The sequence below is a fragment of the Ovis canadensis genome, chromosome 12 (assembly GCF_042477335.2).
Source record: "Ovis canadensis isolate MfBH-ARS-UI-01 breed Bighorn chromosome 12, ARS-UI_OviCan_v2, whole genome shotgun sequence".
Lineage (NCBI taxonomy): Eukaryota > Metazoa > Chordata > Mammalia > Artiodactyla > Bovidae > Ovis > Ovis canadensis.
Window position 1 is genome coordinate 72,428,259 of NC_091256.1, and position 14,494 is coordinate 72,442,752.

The 14,494-nt window shown below is 36.2% G+C and overlaps 1 protein-coding gene across 3 annotated transcripts in view; it reads right to left on the bottom strand.

Moving 5' to 3' along the window:
- The window catches only part of ACBD6 (acyl-CoA binding domain containing 6), a 210,067-nt gene that overhangs the window by 143,475 nt on the left and 52,098 nt on the right, over positions 1 to 14,494 (bottom strand). The gene's annotated exons all lie outside the window — the stretch shown is intronic.

The following is a 14,494-nucleotide window of genomic DNA, read 5'->3' on the forward strand; positions in this document are numbered from 1 at the left end:
GCATCACAAAGGCAAGAGGATGCTTAGGTCGTCACATCAGCAGAACGAATACCCTCTAGCAAGCTAAGGTTATTCCACTACTGCCTTCTGGAGCCACCTAAAAGCCATTCCCCTAGCTGATTACGTTAGCTATTTCCACTATAAAAAAACACAGGCATTCAGTGTGGAAAAATGACAAAAAATATGAAACATAAATACCAGACCTGAAGTGATCAGCAAAATCACATCTAAGGTAACAAAATGAAAGTTCCCAAATAAGAAACTAAGCTGGAATAAAAGTTAAAATTTAACCATAAAAAATAAAGAAAATATTTTTAGGTGGCTAGAAGGGAGAGCGGAAAGGAGGTTGAGAGCTAAAGAAAGAAAACAGTAAACATATGGAAACACTTTCCGAAATCAAGTTTTAGTAGGCTCTGTTTCTCTGTGTTCTCAAGAAGCAGAAAGTTAAGATAAACTTGAAAATAAGATTCTTCCAAAACATGTATAAAGAAAGCTGAGCACAGAAGAATTGATGCTTCTGAACTGTGGTGTTAGAGAAGATTCCTGAGAGTCCCTTGGACTGCAAGGAGATCCAACCAGTCCATCCTAAAGGAGATAAGTCCTGGGTGTTCATCGGAAGGACTGATGCTGAAGCTGAAACTCCAATACTTTGGCCACCTCATGCGAAGAGCTCACTCATTGGAAAAGACCCTGATGCTGGGAGGGATTGGGGGCAGGAGGAGAAGGGGATGACCGAGGATGAGATGGCTGGATGGCATCACTGACTCAATGGACATGGGTTTGGGTGAACTCCGGGAGTTGGTGATGGACAGGGAGGCCTGGCGTGCTGTGGTTCATGGGGTCACAGAGAGTCGGACTCCACTGAGCAACTGAACTGAACTGAAAACATGTATGTGGAAGGAGTGAACTTGGATGTTGTAATATTATTGTCTGAAAGATCAAACTACAACCTGTTCTAAAGCCCACATCTCTTCCAATATTTATAGTTTTTAGGCAGGAGACCTAACAAAAATTAAAACTCTGAACAAAAGGATCATCTTAGAGTTAAAATTAAATACTTTTATTATTTGACTATAAAAATAGTTTTGCCTCTGAAAAATATAGACTACCCTATACATGTTCCCCCCCCCTTTCTTTAAAGAAGGGGTTTTGCTTTATTGCTGTTACTTTTTAACGTGTTTGTTTCTTTTGGTCTGTGAATCCAGCACTGAAAAAAAGATCCTGGAGGCAGCGTATTCTGTCAGTTCTTAACATCATTAGGGAAACTAAACTTTTAAGACATGGTGGAGATTGTTGAGATGAAAGTGTCAGTTATTAACTTAGGACAGAAACAAAAGTATAGTATCATAAACAACAACTACCATCCTAATTAAATAATAAAGTATATAAAGTACAATAGCCTGATGCTGGCAAAAAAAAAACAAAACAAAAAGCACAAAGCAAATTCCAGTTCCCTCTCTTCTCTGAGAATCATTTTCGGAGAATAAATGCTGCACAGAATTTTCAGGATAGAGAATGTTTTCCCTTATACTAAAACAGTATAATCCAAAGGGAGAATTTATTTAATCGAATTACATTCTAAATACATACTCCATTAGAAGAATGAAGTTGAAACATACTTAGATGCTTGCTAAATGAATAACAAAATTGGAAATGAGAAAATTGGATACCAAAGGAAAAAGAGACAGAATTAAGTATAGAGTGTAATTTAACATGTCTGTTCTGTAAAAGACACTGTTCAGTTCGGTTGAGTTCAGTCACTCAGTCATGTCCGATTCTTTGAGATCCTGTGAACCGCAGCACACCAGGCCTCCCTGTGCATCACCAACTCCCGGAGTTCACTCAGACTCACGTCCATTGAGTTGGTGATGCCATCCAGCCATCTCATCCTCTGTCGTCCCCTTCTCCCCCCACCCTCAATCTTTGCCAGCATCAGGGTCTTTTCAAATAAGTCAGCTGTTTGCATCAGGTGGCCAAAGTATTGGAGTTTCAGCTTCAACATCAGTCCTTCCAATGAACACCCAGGACTTATCTCCTTTAGGATGGACTGGTTGGATCTCCTTGCAGTCCAAGGGACTCTCAAGGGTCGTCTCCAACACCACAGGTCAGAAGCATCACTTCTTTGGTGCTCAGTTTCTTTATAGTCCAACTCTTACATCCATACATGACCACTGGAAAAACCATAGCCTTGACTAGACGGACCTTTGTTGACAAAGTAATGTCTCTGCTTTTTAATATGCTGTCTAGGTTGGTCATAACTTTCTTTCCAAGGAGTAAGCGTCTTTTAATTTCATGGCTGCAATCACCATCTGCAGTGATTTTGGAGCCCAGAAAAATAAAGTCAGCCACTGTTTCCCCATCTATTTGCCATGAAGCCTTGGACTGCAAGGAGATCCAACCAGTCCATTCTGAAGGAAATCAACCCTGAGATTTCTTTGGAAGGAATGATGCTAAAGCTGAAACCCAGTACTTTGGCCACCTCATGCGAAGAGTTGACTCACTGGAAAAGTCTCTGATGCTGGGAGGGATTGCGGGCAGGAGAAGGGGACGACAAAGGATGAGATGGCTGAATGGCATCACTGACTTGATGGACGCAAGTCTGAGTGAACTCTGGGAGTTGGTGATGGACAGGGAGGGCTGGCATGCTGCGATTCATGGGGTCGCAAAGAGTCGGACACGACTGAGTGACTGGACTAAACTGAACTGAACTAATGGGACTGGATGCCATGATCTTAGTTTTCTAAGAATGTTGAGCTTTAAGCCAACTTTTTCACTCTCCTCTTTCACTTTCATCAAGAGGCTCTTTAGTTCTTCTTCACTTTCTGCCATAAGGGTGGTGTCATCTGCATCTGAGGTTACTGATATTTCTCCTGGCAATCTTGATTCCAGCTTGTGCTTTCTCCAGCCCAGCATTTCTCATGATGTACTCTGCATATAAGTTAAATAAGCAAGGTGACAATATACAGCCTCGAGACGTACTCTTTTTTCTATTTGGAACCAGTCTCTTGTTCCATGTCCAGTTCTAACTGTTGCTTCCTGACCTGCATATAGGTTTTTCAAGAGGCAGGTCAGGTGGTCTGGTATTCCCATCTCTTTCATGATCTTACATACAGAATACCTTAAACATATACTCCCTCCAGCAAAAAAACCTGTTAGATGTAATAAATGAATCTAGAAAAGTTGCAGGGTACAAAATAAACACACCAAAATCATGTCATGTCTGAGTGAGACAGAAAATTTAAAAGTTTTCTAATATTAAAAAGTGATGAGTGCTATAGAAAAAAAATTAGTGTGGGGAAGATAGATAGAATTTTAAATAAGATGGTCTGGGAAGGCCTCACTGAGAAGGTCATTTCAATAAAGACATAAAGGAAGTAAACAAGTGGGCCCGGCAGTTATCTAGGGGAAACTGTTCCAAGAATAGTGAATAGCTATTGCAACGCCCCTATGGTGAAGGTATGCTTAAAATGTTAGAGAACTTAGGTTTTTATGTCCTTTGCTAGAGGTAATTATGAATTTTAGGGGGCAAGACTAGAAGCAAAAACACACAGTTGTTCACAATACAATCACAGTTTTTATCTGTCAATTCACTGAAACTCTTAATGCAGGCAAATTAGAATAGATACCCATGGTTTGCTTGGCAATTATTTGCTGTGAAAATACATACCAGTAATTAGGGATTATATGGTATTGGAAAAGGATCAGTATGTTTCTATTTTACATAGTTATAGAAAAATAAGCAGCAGGTACAGAGAGTTCCATATAGTTCTCTCCCCAATTTTCCCCTATTATTAACATCTTACATTAGTGGAGTACATTTGTTATGAAAGATGGGTCAATTTTAATACATTGTTATCAGTTAAAATAAAAAAATAAGTTAAAGAAAAAGTTAAAATAATAAGGGGCTTCCCCTTGTGCTCAGCTGGTAAAGAATTCGCCTGCAGTGTAGGAGACCTGGGTTTGATTCCTGGGTTGGGAAGATCCCCTGGAGGAGGAAATGACAACCCACTGCAGTATTCTGGCCTGGAGAATTCCATGGACTGTATAGTCCATGGGGTCACAAAGAGTCAGACACAACTGAGACTTTTACTTCATTACTTAAAATCCATAGTTTACATTAGAGCTCACTCTTTGTTGTATATGGGTTTGTCAAATGTATAATGACATGCATCTATGTTATAATATAATTCAGAATAGTTTAATTGCCATAAAATTCCTATGCTCCCGTTATTCATCCCTCTCTCCCTCTGAAGCCTTGGCAGTTACTGATCTTTTTACTGTCCTCATAATTTTACCTTTTCTAGAACATCATATAGTTGCAATCATATAGTATGTAATCTTTTCTTTCACCTGGCAATATGCATTTTAAGTTCTTTCATGTCTTTTCATGGTTTGCTAGCCCATTTCTTAAAACAACAATTCTAGTTTTTGTAAAACATAAAAATAAATAAGTTACCCTTTTAACCATTTTTATGTATAAAGTTCAACAGTGTTAACTATATTCTCCTCTGTGTGAAAACAAGATTTTTCTCCAGTCTTCACCATAAAATGTGGTGGGCCCTGAGGGTCAAAAACCCATGAAAACTGGAGGAGGGTGGGCTAGCACCTCCTAAGCCTGAGGCCCTGATAGTTTTCAGCTTTTGAGCTAGTCCACACCCAGCCTGCAACAATTCATCAATTATGGTTCAAACAGCTTTTGTTCCTAACGAGTAGGTCTTGCGTGATTCTGTGTATCCACCTGTCCACATTTGGGGAGTGGAACTTTGCCCTGTGAGCTCAAATCTCAGATGAATCTAAGAAAGTCCACGATTTGCAGTTTGGTCATATTTTTGTTGTTGTTGAAGACAGGAGAGATGATTTCCAAGCTCTTCAAATGTCAGGGCTGAAACTAGAAGTTCAATTATCTTCTGAAGAAATTTTAGAATGAAAAAAAGTTTCTATCTGATATGCTTTTCCTTTTGCCTGAAGAAGTTCCTTTATTGTAGTGCATGTCAATCAGCAATGAATTATCTCTGCTTTTATTTGTCTCAAAAGTCTTTATTTTTTCTTCTTTTTGGTACTGACATGAGATTCATGTAACACAAAATAAGCTATTTAAAAATATACAATTGAGGACTTCCCTGGTGGTACAGTGGATAAGAATCTACCTGGTCCAGGAAGATTCCACATGCCACAGGAAAGCTAAACCGTTGCATCACAACTACTGACCCTGTGTGCCTCAACTGCTGAAGCCCACACGCCTAGAGCCTGTGCTCAGCAACTAGAGAGCAATGAGAAGCCACCACAATGGTTTAGAAGCACCGCAACTAAGAGGAGCCCCTACTTGCTGCAACTAGAGAAAGCCCACACAAAACAACAAGGACCCAGTGTGGCCAAAAATAAATGCAATCTTTAAAATATATACAATTTAGTGGCATTTAGTATAACACATTCACCATGTTGTGCAACACCACCTCTATTTAGTTTCAAAACATTTCCGGTTGAGCCTATTAAGCAATCACTTTCATTCATCTTCCTCCGAACCCTGGCAACCACCAATCAGCTTCATTGACCCATTCTGGATACTTCATGTAAATGGAATCACACTATATGTGATCTTTTGGGTCTGGCTTCTTTAATTCAGCATAATGTTTTTGATGCTCATCTACATTAGAGCATGTATCAATATTTTATCCCTTTCTGTGGCTGACTCTAATGTATATGTATATATTCTATATCCATTTATCAGTTGATGGACACTTGGATTACCTGTACCTTTTGGCTATTATGGTGCTATGAACATTTGTGTACAACTATTTCAGTATCCATTTTAAATTCTTTTGGGGGTTCATATAATAGGAGCAGAATTGCTGAGCCCTCCATAGCAAAGAATTACTTGGCCCCAAATGTCAGTAAGACTAAAAAGCTCTGGTTTATGATTTCATCAAATGTTCAAAAATTTCAACCATTACTTATTACATTTTTTTTTCTGTTTTCTCTTTCTCTTTCTGGAATTCCAATTATATTTATATTTGTTCGGCCTTTTATGCTCTGTTCTTCATTTTTATGTTTCATTTCCTGTATCTTCATGTTCACTGACCTGTTTTTATGCAATGTCTAATTGCTTAGTCTTTCCAATGTATTTTTCATTCAAATATTAATCCTCATCTCTAGAAGATTCATTTGGGTCTTTTTGTATCTTCCATCTCTCTCGCCATTGTGTTCATGTTTCCTCTATTTTCTTGAATATATAGAACATATTTATAACTGCTGTTTTTCATCTCTATCTTTTCTGTGTCTGCTTTCACTGACAGGCTTTTCTCCTGCTTACGGATATTTTCCTTCTACTTTTGCATGCTTGAAAGACTTTTGCTGTAAGATAGGTATTGTAAATTCTGCACTCTTGCTTGCTAGATTCTGTCATGTTCCTTTAAATTCTTTTAGACTTTGTGTGGGCATTAATTCAGTTACATGGAATCAATCTGATCATTTCAAGGCTCATTTTTAAGCTTCGTTAAGGCAAGGGAAGAGCAGCCTTTAATCTAGAGCTTAATTTAGCCCCTGCACTGAAATGAAATCCTTTGGAGACCTCTATCATACGCCCCATGTATTACATTTGCTTTCTACTTTGACCAATAAGAAACAGAATAGTCTCAGTTATATGTCAACTCCAGGAATTGTTCAGCTTGCTGCTTTCTTATACTTCACTCTCCAGCCTGTTAGTTTCCTCTCACATATACACAGATTAGTATTCAGCCAGAGTGACCCCTCTGTAGATCTCTGGATCTCTCCCTTTCCATGTGAGAACATCTTATCTAGTATTTGGCCCTGTATATTCATTCCTGCTCAAGTTTGCAAGGTGGCCAACCTCTTCTGGATACCCCCTCCCTGCGAAATTGCTTCCAAACAATTACGTGAGGAAATTGTAGGCCTTACTTTCTCTCCTCTCATAAGTTTCACACTACTTTCAGTGCAATGTCTGGAAATCATTATTTCGACTATTGTGTCTTGTTTTCTTCCTGTTTTAGACAAAAGGGTAAATCTTGTCCCTATTACACCACCATGCCCAAGAGCAGAAGTCCCCAAAGCATTAAAGAACAGCGTAATATTCCATGAAGTAATGTACCATAATTTACTTAACCATTATCTGACAACTGTCTATTTAGATATTTTCACTTTCTCATTGATAAACAAAGGTATAATGAATACTTTGTACATAAAGCATAACATAGTTTTAATTAAAATCTTTAGGGGAAAAAACTGATTCTATAAATTTGACTATAGTGCATTCTAAATCGGTTTATTCCTGGGATTAATTCTTTTTTCTGACGCAACTGCACAAAGCATATAGAATGCTTGTGACGATTTTTGGAGGGTGGGGTGGAAAATTATATTTTAGGCAAAAATAATATTTTAAAAATAATCTGCCATTATCAGATTGAATTCAGAATAAAGCTGCCAAAGAAGCATTAGTTTTCTTCTCCATCCACTTCATCTATAAGATGGGCTAAACTCTGGCTACTTTACCCTCTTAATTTCCACTCCAATGAAATGCTTCTCATAGAGGCTTAAGAAGTTTATTCCATTTCTCTCTACTCAAAATCCATTAAGTTATTTTTATGTTGCATCAGCAGTTAAAGAAAGAGACTCCAATTTGGCAGCCAATAGGATAAAATTTGCCAATTCTTCTATTGCCTCAGACTATATTATTTGAGACACTGAAATGCTCCTTCACTCAAAGGGGAAAGGATAAGTTGTAGGCCGAATCTTTATCACTTATTCAGATTCTACCTTAGACAGTTGCTGGGTGAAGATTTAAAACCCTGTGAAACTTTCTTTGCTATCTGAAAAATAACTATTCCAAAAATTATCAGGCTAATTTGTACAAGAAGAAGGTTTCCTGATTTCATGCGCTACCTTTCTTGGTTTCTACCAGTTTGCTTCTTTTGTTTATAAGACCAGCTATAGGAATTTCAGTATTAACCTCTCTGCCTCAGTTTCCTCATTTACAAAAATAAAAGTAATAGTATCTATCTCATTTGGGTGTTTTCAAGATTTAAAACATATATGTAAAACAGAACAGTGTCCAGCACAAAGCAGACACTACATAAGTGTTAACTGATATACATTATTATTATTATTATTAGTCACAAAATGGCCATTTCCCCAAAGTGAAAATGTCTCAGCAACACAGGTATAAGATATTTTGATGTGATGACAAACAACATGGAACCATGAATCTTTATCTAATAGCTTTAAAATTCTGATTCACCTTGTAAAACAACAAATCCCCAAACCAACCAACTAGTAACACTGTCATGAAGAAAAAGAAAAAAGGAAACTAGGACTTAAGGAGTATCTTCCATGTGCTTTGCACTTTTATATATTATCTAATTCCAACTTCAAAACAATTCTATAAAACTGATATTTTTACTGTATCTCATTTAATCTAAGACATCATTATAAGAACCATTATTTTCTGTAATGCTAAGACAGAAAATACAGCCAATTATAGTACACCATCCATTTTAAAACATAACCATAATTTATAAATGTTAAAAACTGAATAAACGACTGCCTTATATTTGATAAAATGCACCTCCATTTTACACATTAGAAAACTGAAGAGAGGTGAAATACCCAAGGCCATACAGTAAGGGCAGAAAGTGAAAGTGAAGTCGCTCAGTCATGTCCGACTCTTAGCGACCCCATGGACTGCGGCCCACCAGGCTCCTCCATCCATGGGATTCTCCAGACAAGAGTACTGGAGTGGGGTGCCATTGCCTTCTCCAAGTAAGCGCAGAACTGAGTTCCAAACCAAGATCTTGTGGTATCCAAAGACTATACTCTTTCTATTACACTATACTACCTCTCTAAGCTACTTTAGAAACTCTTACCAAATATTCTGAATTAAAACTTCATTCTATCTCAAGTGTATATTTAAAAGATTTTTAAATACTTTATCAGTTCAAAAGGAAACTTCAAAAGTTAAATAAACATGTAACTCTTTAACATTGAGGCTGATTTATTATGTTTACTACACAGTTTAATCAAGTAGAACAACAAGATAGTTCTAAGCCCTTAAAAAGAACACTTTCCTAATAATCCTTTTAAGGTAGTCACTGTAATTTTTTCCCTGAAGCATGAAGTTATTCATTTTCACATACAAAAGTAAGAATATTAATCTCACCTTAGCTATTACCTGTCATTAAGAGCACCTTAAAAAAAAACTTCACCATGAAAATACTGCTGGTTGTTTTTCATAACAGTAATACTTTAAAGTTCCTCAAGAAAGATAAACTACATAAATCTAGGTTTTTTCATCTTAGCTTCTCTTAAAATTATAAATATACATAAAATTATGGATAAGTTTTAAAACTGATGGTGTACTATAATTGGCTATGTTTCCCGTCTTAGCAATTACAGAAAATAATGGTTCTTATAATGATGAAAAAAATTACCTTCAGGATATTATAACTAACTTTCTAGAAATGTAACAGTGGTCAAGATTTAAATTTAAATGTTCTTTGGAAAATTATTCTGAATATGGCATTTATCATACTATAGAGAAATTATAACTTTCTTTATATGATGTCATATGTTAAAAAACATTAAGGTCCAATGGATGCATAGACCATTATTACGCACAGACAACAATTAGTATTTGAAACAACACAGGTGTTTAGGAGTTTATTTACATACATACACATAAATATTAGCAATGTCATATCACTACTTGAAAAAAAAATCAGCATTCATAATCATTTAAGAAAAATGCACATTAACACAACAATGAGCAAGATTTTAAGCTAATTCCCTTGGGATAACAAAATTATCAAAATTGGTAAAATTGCAGTGAAACAGGTACTAATACTAAGTTAATACAATCCTATCAAGACCTATAAAAATACTAGCATGATTTTATTATTTTAAGCATTAATATAGCTTCTGGATATCATAAGATAAAAATAAAATTCTAAATTATAGTAATTTTGTATAGGTTTAACCATAATCCTTCCTGTTACTCATCTTTACATGAAATTAATGTTCTTGAATTTTTCAGACAGACATGTGAATCAGGATAGAGTTTTGGGTATATGACTCTCTTTTCTGTTTTCATGAATTAATTAAAAATCTGGCCCTAGGATACTTTCAAGATCACTTGGTTCTGGTCCCCTCTTCCACTCTTATCTGGTTTCTTTCCTTTTGTCTTCATTTTCCTTGTCCTGCTTAACTTTGATCAAATTTTCTGCAGATTTCTCTCAGTGTGAGGTTTTGTACTGGAAAGAGAATTTTGGCTCACTTTGGAACTCAAGAGCTCCAGCCAACTCTAGAGAACCTTACCATGAACCCCCTATACTCTTCACCTGGGGGCAATTTTAGGCTTCTGCCAGTCTCAGGTTAGACAGACTCACTAGTGCTTCCTTCTGCCTCCTCCTACAGAGATGCCAATGCTACACAAATCTTAGAGCTGTTTATAGAAGAAGAAAGTGAAAGTCATTCAGTCGTGTCCAGCTCTTTGCAACCCCATGGACTATATAGTCCAAGAAATTCTCCAGGCCAGAATACTGGAGTGGGTAGCCTTTCCCTTCCCCAGGGAATCTTCTCAACCCAGGGATCGAACCCAGGTCTCCTGCATTGCAGGTGGATTCTTTACCAGCTGAGCCACAAGGGAAGCCCAAGAATACTAGAGTGGGTAGCCTATCCCTTCTCCAGGGGATCTTCCCGACCCATAAATCAAACTGGGGTCTCCTGCATTGCAGGTGGATTCTTGACCAGCTGAGCCACAAGGGAAGCCCAAGAATACTAGAGTGGGTAGCCTATCCCTTCTCCAAGGGATATTCCTGACCCAGGAATCAAACCGGGGTCTCGTGCACTGCAGGTGGATTCTTGACGAGCTGAGCTATCAGGGAACTGTTGATAGTCTGTCCCTAGTGTCTCTGACCAACTAGTTTTGTTACCCGAGCGCTTTTGGTTATGTTATCCTAGTTACTCTACTAAGGATTAGGGGAAATTCAGAAACCATGCTATAAGTGCTGCCATCTTCCAAGAATTCCAATAACCCTGAATGATTTTTGACAGAAAGTATGAATGGAAATATACAAATGAATAGACTAGTATGGCTAAACTAAATGTATTTCCATTCTATTCTCTTTTCCATTAATTTTGCCTCCATTCAACCAACTATCTTAATAAGATGGATGATTTCAGGAAGGAGAGGTACAGAGACTGATAAGGCAAGACAAGTTTAGTGAATATGATCTTTATAAATTGTAAAGGAATGAACAACTCAGATAACCGGAAGGAAAAAACCCTGTTCATTCTTCCTTGATGTTATTCTGCAATATATTTTGGGTCAGAGACTGTTACTTAAGATACTTTGTGAGTATTATAGGGGATCTAAAATATACTCTCTGAGGAAATTCTTTATTTTTCTATGCTCCATGTATTGCAGTACCGAGATAAACTGTCTGCCTGTTTTTAGCTTCTACTTAAATAAGAAGAATAGTGGTATATAGGCCAAAGAAATTTTTATTGTGAGCCTTTCTCTTCATTCATCAACATGCCGCTTGATAAAACAAGAACAAATTCCTCCTTTTTTTCTCAAGTGTAAAGCCAGAGAATCCACTAAAAGTTACAAATATTTCTGGATATTTATCCTTAATAAGTTTCTTCTTGAGTGATTTTTTTAATTCCCAAGGGACATAGTAATATAAGTTCCCATTTCAAGAAGCTACAAAAAGAACAAAAATTAAATTTAAAGAAAATCTAAAGAAATATAAAAATAAGGGGGAAAGCCAATGTAATAGAAAACAGATATTCATGGAGAAATAAAGCCCCAAACTGCATTTTTTAAAAGATTAGAAGAATTTTAGCAAGAATGATAAAAAAAGATAAAAGACAAAAGACCAATGTTAGGAATGAAAAAGGGACATCAGTACGTATCTTAAGAATAAAAAATTAACATGTAAATCTTATGAACAACTTTAGCCAAATAAATTATTTGGAAAAAACAGACCAATTTCTCAGAAAAAGAATACAGTTTACCAAAGCTAAGTAAGAGACAGAACATCTGAATAGTTCTGTATAATCAAAAATATTACTGCAAAGAAAACCTCAGGCCCAGATAGCTTCACTATTACATTCTTTCAATCATTTAAGTAAGAAATAATGTCAGTCTTACACAAACTTTTTGGGATAACAGAAAAAGAGAGAACATTTCCCATTTCTTTTTATAAAACCATAGTAACTTTGACACTTAAAGCCTGGCAAGAGTGCTACAAACAAAGAAAATACAAGATAACTGCTCTCATTTAACATAGGTGAAAAAAATTCTTAAAAATACATTAACAACAGACTCACAGATACAGAGAACAAATTTGTGGTTGCCAAGAGGAGGGAGTGGGGGAGGACTGGATTGAGAGTTTAGGATTTAGCAGATGGAAACTATACCAAGAATGGACAATGTCCTACTATATAGCGCAGAGAACTATATTCAGTATCCTATAATAAACCATAATGGAAAAGAATAAAAAAAACAAAGTAATTCATTCCTTTACCCATTTTAAGTCCAAATGTCTCCTTCACAATACACAAAACTTTCACTACCCTATTTAAAACTGTAGCCCAATATCCTCTTCATCCTATACTCCTATCCTTGTCTCCCCGTGGTAGAATTTAACCTCCACAAGGGCAAAGGTTTTTGTCTATTTTTGCTCACTGATATATTCTAGGAACTTAGAATAGTGCCTGTCAGGTTGTTGTTTAGTTGCTAAGTTTTGTTTGGCTTTTTTGTGACCCCATGGACTGTAGCCTGTTGGGCTTCTCTGTCCATGGGATTTCCCAGGCAAGAATATTGCAGTGTGTTGCCACTTCCTTTTCCAGAGGATCTTCCTGACCCAGGGATTGAACCCAGGTCTCTTGCATTGCAGGCAGATTCTTTACCAATTGAGCTACCATAGAAGGCACTTATTTGTTGAATGAATGAACAAATGGTTAAAAAGAAGTCAAATAAGGTAGATATTCACATGAGAGTGAATTTTAGCTAAGGGTAAATTTTAGAATGACAGACTATTCAAATCCTACTTTACCACTTACTAGCTGTGTAACTTCAGGATGGATTATTAATTTCCCTAAGCTTCAGTTTTCTTGTCTAGAAAATGCAGATAATAATAGTGTCTTCTTTATAGGGGTGCAGTAAGAACTAAATAGAATAATGTATCTCAAGCACTTAGCACAGCGCATGGCTCATAGTAAGAGCTCAGCGTACAGCTAATAATTTTTTTTCCTATCTTAAGCTTACTTCAATTAAATAAACAAACAAAATTTACAGCACTGTGTTAGTTTCAGGTGTATGGCAAAGTGATTCAGTTATCTACATATGTATTTTTTCAGGTTCTTCTCCATTGTATGTTATTATAAGATCCTGAATATAGTTTCCTGTGCTACACAGTAAATCCTTGTTGTTTATCTATCTTATACACAGTAGTGTGTATCTGATAATCTCATACTCCAAATTTAACCCTTCCCTTCTCTCCCCTTTGGCAACCAAAGGCTTGTTTTCTAAGTCTATGAGTCTGTTTCTGTTTTGTAAATAAATTCATTTGTATTAATTTTTTTAGATTCCACATATAAGTGATATAATATCTCCTTTCTCTGTCTGATTTACTTCACTTGGTATGATAATCACTAGGTCCATTATGATGCACAATTGGCATTATTTTATTCTTTTTCATGGATGAGTAGTATTCCATCGTATATATTTACCATATCTTCTTTATTGATTCCTCTGTCAATGGACATTTAGGTTGCTTCCATGTCTTGACAATCGTAAATAGTTCTGTAATGAACACTTTTAAAATTAAAAGATCAAATGTACCTTTTCAAATTAAGAGTGTTCATCTTTTCTGGATATATGTCTAGGACCAGGATAGCTGGATCATATGGTAACTCTATTTTCATTTTTTTAAGGAAATTCCATACTATTCTCCATAGTAGCTGCACCAATTTACATTCCCAATAGTACAGGAGAGTTTCCTTTTCCCCACAACCTCTCCAGCATTTATGCTAATAATGATTTTCATTATTATTGAGTATCTTAACCAAAAGGCATATATATAAATGGAGCAATACTCTCCAAAGCAGCAAAGTCAGGCTCTATCTGTATTATATACCACCTTCATCAATAATTGACTCAAAGTACAAAAAAGAATGCTAATCAAACTTCCTGATGACAGGATCATCAAACCTAAATGACACATTCATGACCCAAAAGAGTATCTTACTGTTGGAATAATATGATAAATCAAATAAATGGAATATGAGTACACATAAGGTAATAAGCTTAGTACAGAATAGATATTACATAATAGAATGTGTGAAAAATATTTGGGATTTTAGTTTCCTGAAAGTTACAAAATTTACATTGTAAATGTGGCTGCCAAAAATGTTAAAATAATTTAAAGTTACATCCATAAAAGACAAGTATTCAAATAAAAGTTCCATTCTATAGAAT